This window comes from Lucilia sericata, unplaced genomic scaffold (genome assembly GCF_015586225.1).
Source record: "Lucilia sericata isolate MDLA Ls3-8-SP2 unplaced genomic scaffold, ASM1558622v1 Contig000048F_arrow, whole genome shotgun sequence".
Taxonomy (NCBI): domain Eukaryota; kingdom Metazoa; phylum Arthropoda; class Insecta; order Diptera; family Calliphoridae; genus Lucilia; species Lucilia sericata.
The window spans coordinates 829,576-848,685 of NW_023994085.1; the positions used below are offsets into that span (position 1 = coordinate 829,576).

At 30.2% G+C, this 19,110-nt stretch overlaps 1 protein-coding gene across 6 annotated transcripts in view; it reads left to right on the forward strand.

Annotated features, from left to right (window-relative positions):
* Positions 1-358: 358 nt before the first annotated feature.
* The window catches only part of LOC119615492 (protein grainyhead), a 155,171-nt gene continuing 136,419 nt past the window's right edge, over positions 359-19,110 (forward strand). For 5 of the 6 annotated variants that reach the window (XM_037971515.1, XM_037971543.1, XM_037971499.1 and 2 more), the window contains exon 1: positions 359-625. The gene's annotated coding sequence lies outside the window, so the exon portion shown is untranslated. Of the gene's footprint in view, positions 626-17,863; positions 18,682-19,110 lie in introns of those variants that run through there. The other variant, XM_037971506.1, reaches the window with a different exon arrangement.

Here is a 19,110-nt window from a genome sequence, read left to right on the forward strand (position 1 = left end):
GGCGCATAATTTTTATTATTCAATTCAAAATTTTGAATTATGACAGTATTGTAGTAAATGAGCGATATGTAATACATTAATATCCACACTGTGGATCATTTGAGTTAGACGTATTTGAATTTAACACAGTCCAACAAGATTTGAAAAAAAGTAATATTAGGTCCGAAGAGATTTTTATATTTTATTTTTATAAATAAATAAAAAATCATATATTTAGTAAAACTTAAAAAATTAATTTTGGCTTGAGACATTACTGAAGTAAAAAAAAGTACTTTTTGCTTTTCATAAAAGTTCCTTATTTTTGCATCTCTGTCTATGCATAAAAATAGTAACGGTATTTGTTTGTTTACATTGTGAAAAGTGTGTAGATCAAGATTTTTGTACAAGAAATGGAAAAGTTATTTACTTTTGAAAAGAAATATAATAACATTGTGTTGGAATTAATAAAATGTTGAAAATATTTAAAGTACGTTTAAAAAGAACACAAAAATGTAAAGAAGGCATAGTTCCTAAATTAAATTTGTAAGAAGTGAGTTGTTTATGTGTTTTCATCCATCAGCTGTGCGGCGGTGCAACGAATGATGCAAGGGCAAGTGTCTACATAGAAATAATAGAAAAGTGAAAGGTAAGGAGGATTTTTTATTTTTTATGATATTTGCAATTAGCGATTTATTTAACAATACAAAAAGTTTTTGGACTACTTAATCTACTAGAATAAACAATCAATTGCAATTCATTAGTTGGGTGTATATATATTTTACCTTATAATTTTAAACCAACAAATTGGTATTGTAGTAATGTCCATGTCTGATATCCTAGATTTCAGTACCGTAGGAAGTCATCCGCATTTATCTAGAAAGGTTATTAATTCTAAATCGGAATCTGAATGAATGCTCAGTCAACAAGAAATTTTGTTGTCTAACTGACTTACTCATTTACATAAATAACATACATTCCAAATCTTGACACGTGAACCAGCGATTTGGTCTCTCTATTTGGGGTTGCTAAGAAATGAAATACATACTGGCGCACCGTAATTAATAGGATGTACCCTTGGTATTGTCCAACACTACAATTGGACACACGCTCCGGAATGACCTGAGTCACACATAGCGACATAATTAAAAACTAACTGCTAACTATAGAGCTGCTATTTTTCCCTTGTGGAAGGCAGCTTGCAGCTCATTATAGAGTAGAGTGGTTTTCCGGTTTAACGAAAATTTGCCCGTTCGTTAAATCGTATTAGTTTTAAAAACTATGGCAATACTATTTATACAAATCCATAATCTTTGGAGTCGAAAATTTACGTCGAGTAATCGACTTAAAAAAAAAGTTCTTTGATATTAGAAGTTAAAGCACCAACATCCATTTTGTTTCTTCAATCGTAACCCAGCAAAAAAAATGTGGAAAAAGATGTAGAATTTTCATCACAACTAGTAACCCGAAGTGCTTCAAATTCGGGTGTAAAACCTATGAATTTTACATTAGCGTGTCATTGGAAGGATGTTGTTCATTTTTGGCAACTTTGAACTACATCTAATCTTATTTTTAGAAGCAGTAAAAAACCGATATTTGGATGTCAAAAATAAAACACATTCTCTTAATGACACGCTTATGTAAATTTCACTACTCTTTCACCAAATCTTGATGTACTTCAAATATGTTATTTGTAATGACTTTTCCACATCTCTTTCCCCACTTTTAACTCGGGTTTCAATTGTAAGGAAATATTTAGTTTATAAAAGTGAAAAATATGTAATCGCATTTTAAGATGTGATTAAGATGTAGTTTGTAAGTATGACATCAATTATTTTTTGCTGGGAATACATACATACCCTAAGTGTGTATGTATGTACATTAGGGTGGCTACGAAATCGAAATTGCTAATGTTTCCGCTGATAATTAAAATTTAGTTCATTCTAAGATACAACATATCAGCAAAGTATCAACATTTTATAATTTTTCAGAAATTTTCCAGATTTCTTACATTTTAACACAAACCAAAACAGTTTTTTCGGTTTTTCAACATTCAATCTAGATCGAATTTTATTTGAATTTATCGAAGCCTATGTCATTAACAAAGTAGGCATAACAAACAATACATATTTAGGATAAATTGTGTTAATATTTTAGTTTAACTAAAGAATTTTATTTATAAGACAGTTTAACAATTTTTGTGACAAGTTTTTTTAAGCTTCCATTTCTTTTTTAATCCTGATGAAGCAGAGGTTCTCAGCTTCATTTGATATTAATATAAATACCAACTTTTTTATATGCAATTCTGTTCTGTAATTCGAATTTTTATTTGAGCGTAAAATTCAGAAAAATAAACTTATTTTAAATGAAAAAGAGTTTAAAATGCCCATAGCATTTATATTAAGTTATAATTGTATTAAAAAACGCAAAAAATAGTTATTTAATTTATTAGATTAAAATTAAATTCGATCTAGATTTGTGTACTCGATTTCTGGACTAGATTTATGTACTCGGTTTTAAAACGAGAAAAATTATGAGAATTCTCTTCTAAACGAGATTCGGTTTACAGACAGGATAAATTTGAATTCCGTCTTTTGAAATCATATGTCCTTAACGTCCTTTTACAGTGGCATAAGATCTGATTATGAAAAACGGAGTACACAAAGTTAATATTAATGGTCCACAGTTTACTTTACATAAGCAAAGCTAATCAAACATACATAGCTCACCCAATATTGGCGACGGGAGAAACATTTTAAGAAACGATATCATAGAATCTATTAAACTTTCATTTTAATTGGGAACATTGAACAATGTTCATTTTCCTCCATACAAACGGGGCCACTCTAATGTATACATGTGTATATGTTCTTCCGTTCTATAGCCTTACATTTGTTCGTGCGTATGACTTATTACCGAGATAAATGAAGCGCCTCCCATTAGAGTGCAATCAGTAAAGCAATAATTGCATTTAACATTAGACTTAAACTAACAGAACAGCAGTAAATAAAAAAAATATTTGCACTTGAAAAACAGCCAGTTTTAACTTTAATTGCATGCTCAACCAACACTTAACACATGAATGTTTCAGAAGTCGTAAATTACAGAATTGTTAAAGTAATTACAAAAAAAAAAAAAAAACATTAACATTTCAATTCAATTGTACCCATTCAAAGTTAAAGTTGTTATAACTGAGAGTTCGTCCAATTTTAGTGATCATCGTTTGAGTGATTTGTATAAGGTTACCAACTGATAAGTTTAACTAAGTTAACTGATCTAATTTTATTTTTCGAATAGTTTATTTTGTCATTTTAAGGATAAAATGAAATTGTTTTGATCTACTTAATAGTGTTATTAAAGTTCTAGTTCTGATTTGCTCATCTCAATTTGCTTTTAATGACATGGTATTATTTTCCATTATAAATTTAAATATGCATTTCTGTTATTATATCTGGTAACTCTAGATTACCGCTCATGTGCCTAATTTAGGTAATAATGCCGTTTCTGTTGCGACTTTGGATTGTGATGTACATAAAAGAAAACACAAAATGTATTATCAGTTAAAAATGCTGCAGAAATGAAATCTTTGCCAAGAGTTCCTTTGGTTCTTTTTAAACTGTTTGATGTTTTTCCGCTTTTGGCGAAGATCTTACACCAATTAAAAGAGTTTTACGCACACTCGTCACTTCGGAACGCGTCGTCGTTAATTGCAGTCAAACTGTCGTCAAATGGAGCATGGTTTGGCATTCGATCAAGACGTTAATGCACTCATTGTGTGTGTATTATAAGTAACTACCAAGATGTGATATAAGGTGGGCACATTAAAAAATAACTTGACATACAGGATGTGATGATACAATCGATAAGTTGTTGCATTACTAAAATACATTTGGGTGTGCGACAGATAGACCAAGAGACTAAATGACAGACAAGCATATATTTGCACAGTTAGACAGAGAGATCGTTTCTATGTTGACGATGAGCACTGTGTATGCACTCTAGCTGATAAGCTGCCGAAGTTTTTCAAAGCCATTGGACTACCACTAGCAGTCAAAACCATGTTGTTGCCTCTTATCTTAGTTTGTTGGCATGGCTTACTTTATTTGCCACAACTACCTCATCAGTATCCTTCATGAGCCTCTAAGGCCAGCAATAATAAACAATTAGAATCCCTTAAAGAGTGACAATAAGAACTTGGTATGCGAATTCAATTATAAAAAGAAACAATTGTAAGAAATAAACTTTATACTCATAAATGGCAGCAATTTGTAACACACCACTGCAGGGAGTCAATGCGACTTTGAAACAATTGTTAGGAGCTTAGCTATCACTGAATGTGGTTGCAACATTTTATGGTCGTGATATTAGTGCAACATGATTTCTTTTGCCCCGTTTCTTCAATCATGTCAACGACAACAAAAGAAAATAAACCAAAATGGAATTAAAATACAAACTGCCTAAAAACTCCGTCTGCAAAACTATTCCAGCGGTACTGTGGCCAACTCTAGCTTTAGTTAAATCTTTAACGTTACCGTTGTAGCCATTAAACAACACTGTACATGTATATTGCAATATGATCACGTTAAGGCCCCCCATAATGAAATTGCGGATTATGTTAAAAGACTGCTCAGGTAGCGTGTAGCAAAACTCCAATGAAAATGCTACCGTAATAAAGTGCAGGGCGGAAGCTACAAATAGATTTTGTAGAAAAAAAAATCGAAACAAACAATGAAACAAATAAACACAGTTATTGACCACTTTGAAGACAACATGAAACAATCTATGAGTTGTATCAACATGTAAAATGTCGTTACGACAATTAACGATATCGCCAAATGGCACGCACAGCCAACGCACAAATATGGTTAAAAAAATCTGCAAGAGTTTTAATGGTGAATGTAATTTCTTTACGATGTTATTATACATTATGTTACACATACTTATGCCCACTGAGTAAGTAGGTAATACAATTAACCGTTTCTTTTTTCTTTAATCGAGTGTGAGCCTTCGCATGATTTTTATATTTTTCTGAAAAATTTCTTCAAAGATTTCTTAGGTTAGTTTGTTGTTTTTGTTTCCCATATCCTAGTGAGAATCTGAGACTAATATCGGATTTTAATCTGTAAAATATAATCCCTATTGATAGAATTTTAAAAAGTAACTCTAGCTATAAATTAAAATGTTATGTATTCATCCACCCATACACTAGAGAATTTGTGCGGTGGCCTGTGCAATACAAAATAATTTTTGTATCATTTAGTTACTGTCCAATTAATCAAAATGGACACTGGTATTTATGTAAGAGTATTTATTGCGTGCTATTGCCCAATTAATATTCAACTAGATTTGTGTATGCGGATGTCTTTTTTATTATTTTGTGTAAATTTTTGGATTTTTTGCGTTGTTTTTGGTCCTGTGTGAAATGATCCAAAGTGTTGAGCCGCTTCCACGACTATATTAAATACATATGTATGTATGTATAAAGACAGAACGTGGGATGTTAAAAACAATCACACTAATGTTATGTACATTAGAGTGTCCGAGAAAAAGCAATATTTAGGTATTTGCCTTTCACATAATATCTAATATCAGAAACAATTTTTTGAAAGACCTTGAAAGTTAGAAATTCGATATAAATTTGTTTTATATGAACACCGAATTTTATGAGTTCATTCAATTTGACCTCTTTAAGAAAATAAGTCAAATAATAGCATAGATCTTTGTTGGATATTTGAAAAATCATTTGTCAGGCCTTTAGTCTGCAAAACAATACCTATTGCCCAGAGGTCGACATACAACATTTTTTTGCAATTACTCTATAGACTATAGAGAAAATTAATCGGTTTGAGCTATTTTCTATTCTTGAGAAATCAGTTATGACAATGATGTACGATAAAGATAAAATATTTGCTTTAGCAAGTTTTTCACCTTTTTGCCATTGTCACTTGCTGAAAAATAACTCTATATGACTGAAAATAAAATATCACTAAAAAATAATTTTCTGGTGACAGGATTTGTATTTTAGCCAACGATAGGTGTATGTATATGTTTTAGGTTATGTACAATATGAGTGTAAATAATTTTAATTCTTACGTGTATATCATTGTCTGGTTTAGTATATAAATAAAATTGTCTCTTGGGTGTTAAAAATACATACAAATAAATTATGTTATCGCACCAAAGGACGGACGGGAAGATATACTACATACCGAAATGAAATCTATGTTTGACTTGAAGTTGTTGATTAATTCATTCAGATAGCAAAATATTTTTTACGAGTATAAACACACAAAATTGTAATCAGATGTACAGATGTATTCATACAAACAAACATACATACTATGTATGTATGTATATGTATTAGACTGGTCCAACTTTAAAACATTAATGAGGATTTACAAGTATATAAATATATGTATATGCCATCATTAAGAAAAGGTTCTGTGAAATTTAAGATCTGTAAACTACAACCCCATAAGTATTTTCCTTAGTACAAAGATTCTTTTGTAAGTAAGTACGTTGTATCAACGTAAGAAACAACTAACGTCATAATCGTCAAACTCATCTATAGTCATATGACTGATGACTATGGCCATTTATTAAAACTTTAATTGTTTTGCGAATGTGAGCAGTATCATGAAAAAAAATCAAAATTGCAGAAAATACTAAATTATGTACAATGAACATCTAAATCAAACTGCAGTGCAATTGGCCAACACAATAATTTGTGTTGTGTGTAGATCATTATCAACGCACAATGAGAGGGTTATACTGATAAACGTACAAGAAAACGAAGAAAACATAAAACAAAAGGAATCATTTCAAATTTGCAGTCGTTAAAGCATAATTATTATCTGAAAAACAAATAAATCCGACAGCAATAAATATAGTGTCATTTACAGAATCAGTTTCAGTACAAGCTCAGTGAGAAAACAATTATCAGCACTTCCGTGAATCTCAGTGGAGAAATCAATTAGAAATCTTACTTACATGTGTTGCTTGCAGGCAAAAAAGTTTTATCATTCTCAGTCATTCCCATCAAGTGATTCAAGCCTTCTTAAACAAACCTTAAATAAAAAGGAGGTAGTTACATGATTAGTGCCAAAATCCCTAAAGTTCTCTTCAAATAAACACTGACACATATCCATACAAACATTACATAAATCGTTAACATAAAAAATTGTACTGATACGAGGCTCAGCAAGTGAAACATTTAAATATGTGGTCAATGATTTAGAAAATTAACAATATTTGTATTTTCAATATACAAAATCTATTTCGATTCGAAAAACGAAGTCTTTAAAAACTAGATTAATTGTCCCGAGAACTTATGTATATACCTGCAAAATATAAGTTATTTGATTTTTACATAAAAACTAAACCAAACTTAAAGCCTGCAAATGCTTTTTAAATGAACCTCGTACTCCCTGAGATGAAACTCTTGGAAATCCCCACACAAATGTACAAATGTATGTACGGTATGATGGTGAAGTGAACCCATAATTATAGTTGATATGACTTGTTGCAGACAATTGTTTAGTATCATTTGTCAGACCTTAGTTAGTTTTGGTCTTTAGTCTGCAAAACAATACTGATTGTCCAGAGGTCGACATACAACATTTTTTTTTTGCAATTACTCATTAGCGAAACATCACTGGCTAAACAAAACGATCCACAGAGGAGCAAAATGACTAAATGCAAAGATACTTGCAACGATAATTATGACGATGATGAAATTGAAAATGATTGTTGAGATACACTTGCCTCAGTGAAGGACCCATAAATAGAATTATAATGGCTGACAATTAATCATTGTAATTAGTATGGGAGAGGTAAAAGAAATGTTAAAACTTTGAAGATTTACATGTAAATAATAACACAGTTAGTGTTGCCATTCAATGGGCGAGCATTTATCAATATGACTGTGATATAAATTTCTTTATTTAGTTTTAAAAAAGAAAAGTTGTAACATTACTTCTTTCACAAAGTTTTTCATTGTAGAGTACTTTTTTGTGGGAATGTTAGGAAACATTTGTTTAAATATTTAAAATTTTTTGAATTTCAAAGATTGGTGCCTCGGTAGGCTAGTTGGAAGTGTGCTACTTTCTCCGCGGAAGATATTTGAATTTCGGCTTCAAATCTGTTATGGGCGATGTTGCTAATATTTTTCCACCATTAACCGTTAAACCATGTCACATAAACCGCTAGAAACGGTCAGATTTAGGTTGTTTAAAAAGCCTTGACAAGACTATAGACTAGACTATATACTATACGATATACTAGACAATAGAAAGGACTATAGACTAGACTATTGATTAGACTACAGACTAGACTATATACTAGACTAGGACTGTAAACTAGAATATAGACTAGAATATAAACGATACCAGTCGTCGATATCCAACGACTGCAATGTTACTCCGGTAAGCTTGGCTATAGGCTAGACTATAGACTAGACTATAGACTAGACTATAGACTAGACTATAGACTATAGACTAGACTATAGACTAGACTATAGACTAGACTATAGACTAGACTATAGACTAGACTATAGACTAGACTATAGACTAGACTATAGACTAGACTATAGACTAACATAGACTAGACTATAGACTAGACTATAGACTAGACTATAGACTAGACTATAGACTAGACTATAGACTAGACTATAGACTAGACTATAGACTAGACTATAGACTAGACTATAGACTAGACTATAGACTAGACTATAGACTAGACTATAGACTAGACTATAGACTAGACTATAGACTAGACTATAGACTAGACTATAGACTAGACTATAGACTAGACTATAGACTAGACTATAGACTAGACTATAGACTAGACTATAGACTAGACTATAGACTAGACTATAGACTAGACTATAGACTAGACTATAGACTAGACTATAGACTAGACTATAGACTAGACTATAGACTAGACTATAGACTAGACTATAGACTAGACTATAGACTAGACTATAGACTAGACTATAGACTAGACTATAGACTAGACTATAGACTAGACTATAGACTAGACATACTAGACTAGACTAGACTATAGACTAGACTATAGACTAGACTATAGACTAGACTATAGACTAGACTATAGACTAGACTATAGACTAGACTATAGACTAGACTATATAGACTATAGACTAGACTATAGACTAGACTATAGACTAGACTATAGACTAGACTATAGACTAGACTATAGACTAGACTATAGACTAGACTATAGACTAGACTATAGACTAGACTATAGACTAGACTATAGACTAGACTATACTAGACTATAGACTAGACTATAGACTAGACTATAGACTAGACTATAGACTAGACTATAGACTAGACTATAGACTAGACTATAGACTAGACTATAGACTAGACTATAGACTAGACTATAGACTAGACTATAGACTAGACTATAGACTAGACTATAGACTAGACTATAGACTAGACTATAGACTAGACTATAGACTAGACTATAGACTAGACTATAGACTAGACTATAGACTAGACTATAGACTAGACTATAGACTAGACTATAGACTAGACTATAGACTAGACTATAGACTAGACTATAGACTAGACTATAGACTAGACTATAGACTAGACTATAGACTAGACTATAGACTAGACTATAGACTAGCCTATAGACTAGACTAAAGACTAGACTATAGACTAGACTATAGACTAGACTATAGACTAGACTATAGACTAGACTATAGACTAGACTATAGACTAGACTATAGACTAGACTATAGACTAGACTATAGACTAGACTATACTAGACTAGACTAGACTATAGACCAATGAAATATTAATATTCATATCTGGTGTAAAGCATTACTTATATGGTCGGCCACGCCCTACTATGTTTCTCTAATGGTTTTTAATTATTTTTGTAGTTATGATTCTTTAGTTGCAATATTAATTCTCTACATTGATGCCGTTTATCATTTATTACATTTTTTCCTATTTTCGATTTAAAGAATCAGCATAAGTAAACCATTAGTAGCAAGCGAGTTTTTTGTTAAAGAACGTTGAACTTCATTGACTACCGCAATAAAGTGGCTAAATCAAATATGTCTGGCATAAAGAATAAATTCCAATCAAATTGAAATCTTTTAAATCGGAAACGATTCAAATCTGTAGGTGTAAACAATCAGAGTAAATGTTAAATTGTCTGCGTGTGTCTTGGAGGAAATGAGGAAAACGAGGCCCATCTATTCAATCAAATGAAAATGAACAACTTGTACTTCATTTAACACTAAAATGCAACTCATTGACTTAATGGATTTTCTTTTCCTTTGACTAAATGCATCTCATCTGTACACCTCTTGTTGCTTAAGTGCATCATTTTGTGGCGGCTACCTATTAAGTGCAAGTGATGCTGGCTGGCTGCATGGTGACTTGAGTTAAAAGATTTTCGCGTATGCAGATGTTACTTGTTGAACAACAGAAGCTGCAGTCATGAACGATTATTTTGCCATATTTGCATTTAATTGATGTACAAACAGGACGTATACGTCAACCAGATGAATGCATTCATGTACTTTTGTATACACTGGTATGTAAGTGTATTAAATTTGCATGGACGGATAGATAGATGGATGGTTGTATCGGTGGATGGATTGTTGAATGAATGAGTGAATGAATGGCAGATAGATACTTAGATGGGTGAGTATACTAGCGCTAACATCTTTTCGGGTTTAAAGTGCGTGAGGCTGACTATTCGTTTGGCGTACTATCAGAGAATGGATAAATGACAACAATGTCTACTATTGACAGTATTGATTTTAAAGGCTAAAACATTAACTACATACATACATAAATATATCCGGAGGCAGCTTTGAGTACATAGTTTGTTATAGAAATTCTACTTAGTTATTATTGGATCAGATGCTCACATCACGGTTTGCCTTTTTCTGCGATCTTACACCGACGCTTTGATTTTCGTTTTACATCTATGCACTAGTTAGTTAACGTTGATTTTCTTTTTTGTTTGTTTGTTCTGAATTTTGTCATTGTTTCTGCTTTCGTTAATCCTTGGGCCAAATCCGTTTTTGATTTTTGGTTACAGTAATCCATTTGGTTGGTAGGCAACAGAGAAAGAACAACGAGCAGTACAATAGCAAATATTATACAATTACAATTGCAAAACGACTGTTGCTTGTCACTATTGTGGAAATGACATAATTGCCTGGCAGTAAAACTTCCACTGAACAAAGCTTGTCCCACTTCAATGAATAGATATGTTTATGGAACGAGTACATACAAATATATTTAAATATGTTTGTATGTATGTATAGATAATATGTCAATATGTATGCAACATACCTAGGAGTATAATGCAGCGTATGTTATGTATTTGGCAGTTGTTCGAGTATTTTGTTCTGTTTACATTTTTATTCTAAATTGACACAATGACAGATGTAAGAAAAACAATAACAAACAACAACAATGAAAAACCACTGCAATTTTAGTTAAATTAAGAGACATAATCAATGAAAAAATAAAAATGTACGAGGATAACTACTGTAGGTGTATATTGGGTCCACATACGTAGTAAAATCCAAATAAAAGTTTTTCAATTTGTTAAGTACAACTTTTTTTATTAATTGCAAGTAGCAAATACATTAAATATCAATTTTTCTATCAGAATTTAATTACCAAGCCTCGTATATAGTAACGACATAACAGTATTAAGACAAAAATAAGTTTATTCAACTAGCTTACAGTGGGGACAATGGTAAAATAAGTGATACAGTAGTTTTCCGATTTAACGAACCCATATGTTGTCAGGCCTGTTCGTAAAATTGAAAAGTTCGTTATATGCAGTACTAACTAAAACGTGGGTTTTTGGTAGGAAAATAATTAAAAATAAGTACATAAAATATTTTTTAAATGTATTTTATAAAAATTAATTCTTTTTTTTTTTTATAAAAATAGCACAAAACACAAAATTCCGAATCTTATATACCCACCTTCAAACCATATTTGTGGCGAATTTAATCGGTGTATTTTTAATTCAGTCGTGAGCTTTAAAGTTATTTCTCGAAGTTCATCGCTATACTCGTATTTTTAAGCGAGTAATGAGCGTTGAAGTAATTTTCTTAAGGGGACCTGATATGGAGGGTAAGGTCAATTATGGACCGATTCCCATAAAATTTGTTAGAGATTTCGGTTAGTATAGAACATGTTTGTATCGAATTTCATCGGCGTACTCGTATTGTTAAGCGAGTATTGAGCGTTAAAGTCATTATCTGAAGGACGGACGGACATAGCTACATCGAACTAAAATTTAATAAGAACCCAGAATGTGTTACAGTTTTGGGTATAAAAGCACCGCTTAAAACAACGGTATAGTTTTTTGCTACAACTTAGGTTATTTGTTATTTTTGATAAATGTCATTTTATCTTCATTTAAATAATAATATTTTTATTAGTTCGTTAAACAGAGTACAAAAAACAAGTTTTGTTCGTTATTTAAGGTAGTCAGTAGGAAAAATTAGCTTGTTCGTTAAATGCGATGTTCGTAGAATTGAATGGTCGTTAAATCGGAAAACTACTGTAATAAATATGGAACTTTCTAAATAAGACGTATTCTTATTTGTTTAAGTCTATGCAAAAATTATTGTCATGTAAATGTTTTTTATTTAATTAATCATAATTTCTATAATAATAAAGTTTTACAATAACAAAATTCAATAAAAAAAATTGGTTGCCAGTAAACTAGTTTGCTTGACAACAATAGTGATTAAAAATATATTTAACTTATTTTTAAAAATGCATATAATTTTCTTGAAATTTCCACAATATTTATTTACTTTAAAAACCATGACCTGGTATCATATTTAAGGGATGGTTAACGGCTTAATTTGCGCGGTCATACGTAAGATTGACCACTTCTTGAAGAGGGTTACTTTCCGTTGGTCATTTTAATTAAAACTGCATGAGGGTTGTCTTCTCTCAATAAAAAGTGACCAACAGATACATATAAGTTTCTATTAACTTCAAGGATAATTTATTTTCTTAAAGGATATTTTATTATGAGGCAAATGAAGTAAACGCCTGCTTGAATAACACTAGAGTTTTATTTCAATAAAAAAATAAAAAGCACATTGCTGTTTTACCAGTATTTCAAGTTTTATTTATTCCCTTTTTTTGATTTATTTTAAAGGAATTTTTTACTTTATGTCCTGCGTTAAGCGATCGTGAGAATATGCATGATTTTAATACTTTTATTCATCAAAAAAACTCTATCTATTTTGAAATACAAACAATAGCAAAAAACTAGAAAAATAACGAGTTTTATAGTAATTCATGTTGTAATAATGAAATTGCATATATAATCTAAATATTTATTCTCCTCGACTATGGAACCATTTATTTAAGCTCTTTCAATATTATATTTTTTTTTTAAATTGTTTCAGATTAAAGATTTTTTATACCCTTCACCTTTGTGAGAAGGTTAGGGTTTGTCATTCCATTTGTAATTTCTATAATATAATTTTCCAACGCTATAAAGTATATGGGTCATTTCGTGTCAAGTGAGCCAATTTAAAAATCGTTTTTGATAAAATTTCCACCATGGTTAGTACTATTGGATAGTATGTATGATTAGTACTATTGGATAGTATGTATTTTCAGCGCTATCGGTCCAGAACTGCCGGACTTAGAGGGGGTCAAAGTTGGACTTTTTTTAGTTAGGTCACTAGATACGAAATTGCCCATATCGCTCATTTACTACAAGACCGACATAATCCAAATCTCGTTTTTTTTTTTTTTTGAACTGAATTCTACAATGTCTGTATGTTTTTTGAAATGTATTTTCTGCACCTCAGATATTTTCGAGATTCAAACCTTTAATAATTCTATCAGACTATTTTCGAGAAGTTTAAAATCAGCTAAATCGGTCCATGAATAACGCAAATATGAGGAAAAGTCTGAGATGACCACAGAAACTTTTCCAAGAAAACAACAATGTTGTTATTCACTGTTTTTCATGTTGTTTTCTTTTACTTTGTTTACTATACAATGACCAAAATTCGTATTTTTGATGATATTTTTCATAGATTGTTTCAAATTTTGGCTCATGTCTACTTTATTCATGGGCCGATTTTGCTAAAAATCCTTGGGACAAATCCTAATCTGGGTTCTTCAACAGACAGATAGACAGACATCGCTAAATCGACTTCGCTATTGTCATTCATACTCCTTTTAAAATTAAAGATTTTTTTCATGTGTTGACCGCAGTATGCGAGAGCTTGTCTAATGTAAATATGTATGTTATATTTGCATGCTAATATTTTCTCCTGTTGCATGTACTATTTCGACGACTTCTACAAGCATTTGTAATATTTATTTATCTTACAATTGATGGAGCTTTCTAAAAGAAGCAGCATCAGCACAGTTCCAACATTACATTGTATAACTTACTCTGGAGAAGTTGGAATAATATTAAATTTTAGAATTTCTGTTGTTGTGTTTATAGTCATGACATTAGTTCTTGTCTGTGTTACACTGCATGGAGTTGTTAATGTGGTTATGGTAGAGTAATTGTGCACCCTATATTGGAAAAAAGGTTATAATAATATTATAACGTAATATATATATATATTTATGCAGATTTAACAAGTTTATACAGATTTGGTTTTTTAATTTTTGTAAAAAAAATTAAATTATAAAAAGCTCTAATTTGTTTCCGATATGTTTTATATTTTTAAGTACTATTTTTTCGCTAATAGATTGATATATTTTTTATTTAAAACAAACTAAAAATTTGGTTTATTTAGGATTAACTACAACTTTGTTTCGTATTAATATCAGTCAGGCCATGCTAGTTTTGTGGTAGTTTTGACTCGGTTGCGTGCAAGTTTGTTTCTTAAGTCTTTCGTTTTTTTACTTTGAATGTAGTATATTTTGCAGTGAGTATGGAAATAGAAAAAAATCACAAAAACTCTTAGATTTTTAAGCTCACTAATCGCAAAAAAATGCACATTTTAGAAAAAACTCACACACTCTCAAGCAATTTTAAACAAAGTCGATTATATTTTTTTTTACTCCCCTCAAGATTGCTGAATGAAAAAAATAAATAAAAAAGAATGAAAATCTTTGATTTGACGAGTAAAATTGTCTAATGCGATTGTAACTTTTTGGCGTTGTATGCAATATGAATTTTTGTGTTGTTGGCCAACAAAATTCAAGCAAAGAAATGTGTAGTAATGATCAAAACATAATAATAAATAGCAAAACATTGGAAATTGAAAGGCACAAAATGAATAGGCTTGTATGTAGCCTACAGGAGACGTATGTATGTAGAAGAAGACGAAGACACATTTATACACATTTACACAAGCAGTACAATGCGGCTTAAATACACTTATAGAAATTTACATTTTTAGATATTTTTAAATAAAATTTTTCTTCTTAAATGTGAAGTAGTAAGTAGTAGTTTACTATTGCCATTGCTGCAAGTAATTTTTCAAAGTGTAATGGAGGTATTAACAATAACAATAACAACAGCAAGCAACAACAAACATATAACGTTTTTTACAATATTAAAAGTATTTTTATGGCAACGTTAAGTTTTAACTGCATGCAGTCCCAAAAGACTCAGCAGGGTGATTGTGTTTAAGACTTACGACGACTATTTTTTGTTTTCTTTCAGTTCAATACCAGAGATACTATGAGATTTATATTTTTATTTTTATTTTATTGTTTTTATTGCTGTTGCTGCTCTTGTTGTTGTTATTTCATTTCATATCTTAGCTAGTCTTTATGTAGGTGTGTTTGTGTGCATGTTTTTGTTGTGAGATGAGAGATGTCCAATTGTATAAGTATTTGAATTTGTCTGATTGCATCTATTGTTGGTGAAACATTTTGTGTGGAATGGAATGGTCTTAAAGTGGTAATCGTTATTGTATTTGTGTTTGTAATTGTGGTGGTGTATATTTCGTTGTTTACTTTCGATCCCAGCAATACTTCCTATAGATGTGTACAATATATTTATATTTTTCTTTATCTTTTAATGTTTGTATTATGTACGCTTGCACAAATACAAGTAAAACAAACTAAATGCCTCTCAGCTTCTTGTAGTTATTTTCGTTTAGTATGCTATTTTTCTTACCCTTTTACTTGGTGTAGAGTTAAAGAAGAAGAAGAAACATTTATAACTGTCAGAGGCGTTTTGATTTCAAAAGATTGGGGGCTTGAGATTTGTTTGGTATTTTTCTAAAATGCAGAATTTTTTTAATAATATAGCTGCCACTTTTAATTAGTAATAATTTAGCCTTGTTAAATATAAAACTCGCAATTAATTTAAAAAATTGTTTTGAAGTCGACAAATTTCACTGTATTATTTAGCAAGAAATTGTTAAATTTTCAGTTTTCTACTTAATATAATTAAATATTTTTTAGTTGTTCTATTAATCTTTAAAATACATTCCAAAATTTTATTTGAAAGTCAAGTCTAAATGAAAACATACTATTTTTTATAATAATTATATAGTGCTTGTGCCTTAAGTCTTTTGTTTATTTTACCCTTAAATGTTTTGTTTTTGTTGACGCTCTTGTTTTTGTGACTCTTTGACTTGTTGATTTTCTAACTTTACTTATGACATGCATTCGTATACAACATCTCTTGCACCTCCTCTGCCTCTCACCTTGTCTGCATCTATTCTTTATGCTCTTTTTGTGAAATGTTTTCGTTTTACCACGTCTCGTGTGTTGTTGTGTCTTAACTATTGGATTTGGGAGCGAGTTGAACAAATGCTTTTTTGACTTTTTTCTCTAAATGTACATACATTTTTCGTTCATTTTGTGCCTCTTAGCCCGCATTTGTTGGCTAAATTGTCTAACTGACTGACAGACTGTGTTGTATTGACAATAAGACAAAACGTCTTAAGGCGGCTTTGTACCTGTATACACAAAAAAGAGTAAAAATACCACCACACAGGTAATAAAGCCAAATATGAGAGCTGATTATAAGATGAAACCATAAAAAGACTTCTCTTGGCCAGATCCTCTCTTTCTTTGCCTTTATAGATATATCGATTGATTAAGTGTGTACTCTCACACCAATACTTTAATATTGAAAAGAGAAATAATGAAAATACAAATCTCCCACTATGCATATGAATAAGACACCAACGCTTACAACACCTGTATGTGAAGACACCTGAGTGTTATTGGAATCACATATACACTGGCATTTTCATCGTTGTAGTGGTTCTTTCGTTGAGAGAGAACGTAGAAAAAATGTTAAAGTAAATTTGTAGGTATCTACGACGACTCTACACGTTCCTTAACATCAACGTTCACCATCTACAACGAGTTTTTCGTACCTTCGGCGCAAACAACATTATATTCCCCCTCGTAACATTAGAAATTTCTCGTTTTGGGAAAAATACCCTCTAATTTTATTAAAAAAATTAACAAAAACTAATAAAATGCAATTATCAAGTGAAATAAATAAAAAATTTAATAAAAAATCACTCAGTGCTTACGATAATGATGAATAAGTGTTGATTTTCTACGAAATGATGCTGTAATTGAATTCAGTAAAAAAATCTATATAAATTTATACTTTTTTTGTTTGAAAACAAAAAAACAACTTTGTCTTCCACTCACTTGAATCTGAGAGCGTTGTTGTGATTACTGGTGTTGTTGTTGCTATTCGTAGAGTGTTCTAAAAACAAAAATTTAAAAAAAAAATATACACAACGCAAAAAGAGTATACAACAAATATTTAATTAAACTACTACAACAACTATAAATATTTAATTATTTAATAATAAAAAGAAAAAAATTGTTAAATTTCTGTTTGAAAAAATATCAAACGAACAAAAACGAAATCCATATCAAAATAAAATGTGTTGAGCAACTAAATTGTATAAAATTATTGAAAATAAAATTTTAATTCAAATTTCGTTGAAAGAAACCAAAAACAAATTTATGTTGGTTAATGCAAAAAATAAATTAAAGAAAACAAAATAACAAAAAACCCAACCTCGTCATAGTTTACGACCACAACGAGGAGGAATACGTACGTAAGAAAAAAAAATAAAAACAAATTCCAACGGTGCAGTGGCTTGTGAGTTAACGCGGCTCAATACAATTCGTTTAAGCGTCAGTGACTTCGTGCGGGAAAAGACAGATTTCGTTAAATAAAAATAATAAATAGAATTAAAACAGAATTTTGTTAAATATTTAAAACGAATTATGTTGTGTTGCATTCTATTCTTGTAAATGGTTTATTTTTCTTAGTTAAACATAATTAATTATACTCTTTATAATTTAAGTTACAATTGTGATAAAAATAATTTTAATAAATCTAAAAATAAGTCTGCCATATATACACACACACATACATACACATATAGTTTTATATAAAACGAAAAAATATAAATGTAAACAAGGACCAACAAGTATTGCAAGTAATAAAAGAATAGAAAAAAAACAAAATAATATTAATAAGAAAAAGTGCCTTAAAATTATAAATTTAATTAATTTATAATACAAAAAATACTTATTTAACAAGTATTTTGTAAAACAAAAAGAAAAAGAGCGTAAGAGAGCAAGAGAAGAATGAATAATAAATAAAATAAAAAAGTGCAAAAAGAATTGTGTTACCATGAAATAAAACGCTGCTAACTGTAAAAGAAACTCAATATCTTTGTTATGGTTTCATCAAGCTTACGTAAGTTCCTCATTTATTCATTTATTTTGAGTTTGTGAACAAAATAACTACAATTAACTTAGGTATTGTTGTACAGCTTTACTACTCACCAACTAATATACATACATATACTTACATAAATACATAAATTTATAATAATGCCATTATTTATTAATGGTCTTAATGTTATTAAACTTTTGTATTTTAATTTTTTTTTTGAAAACTAAACAAAATGTAATTAAATGAAATGTAGGGGAGGTTTGATTCGTTTGATGTGAAAAAATGCGCGCTTTTTTAATTAATCTTTTTCACTTTTGTTATTTTTATCAAAAAGATAACAAAACAGAATTCATCAAAAACAAACAGATAGCTATTAGTCGTGTGTATGTTTGTGTTATATAAATATGTGTAAGTGTGTTTAATTATATACAAGTTGAGATTGGTAGGAAA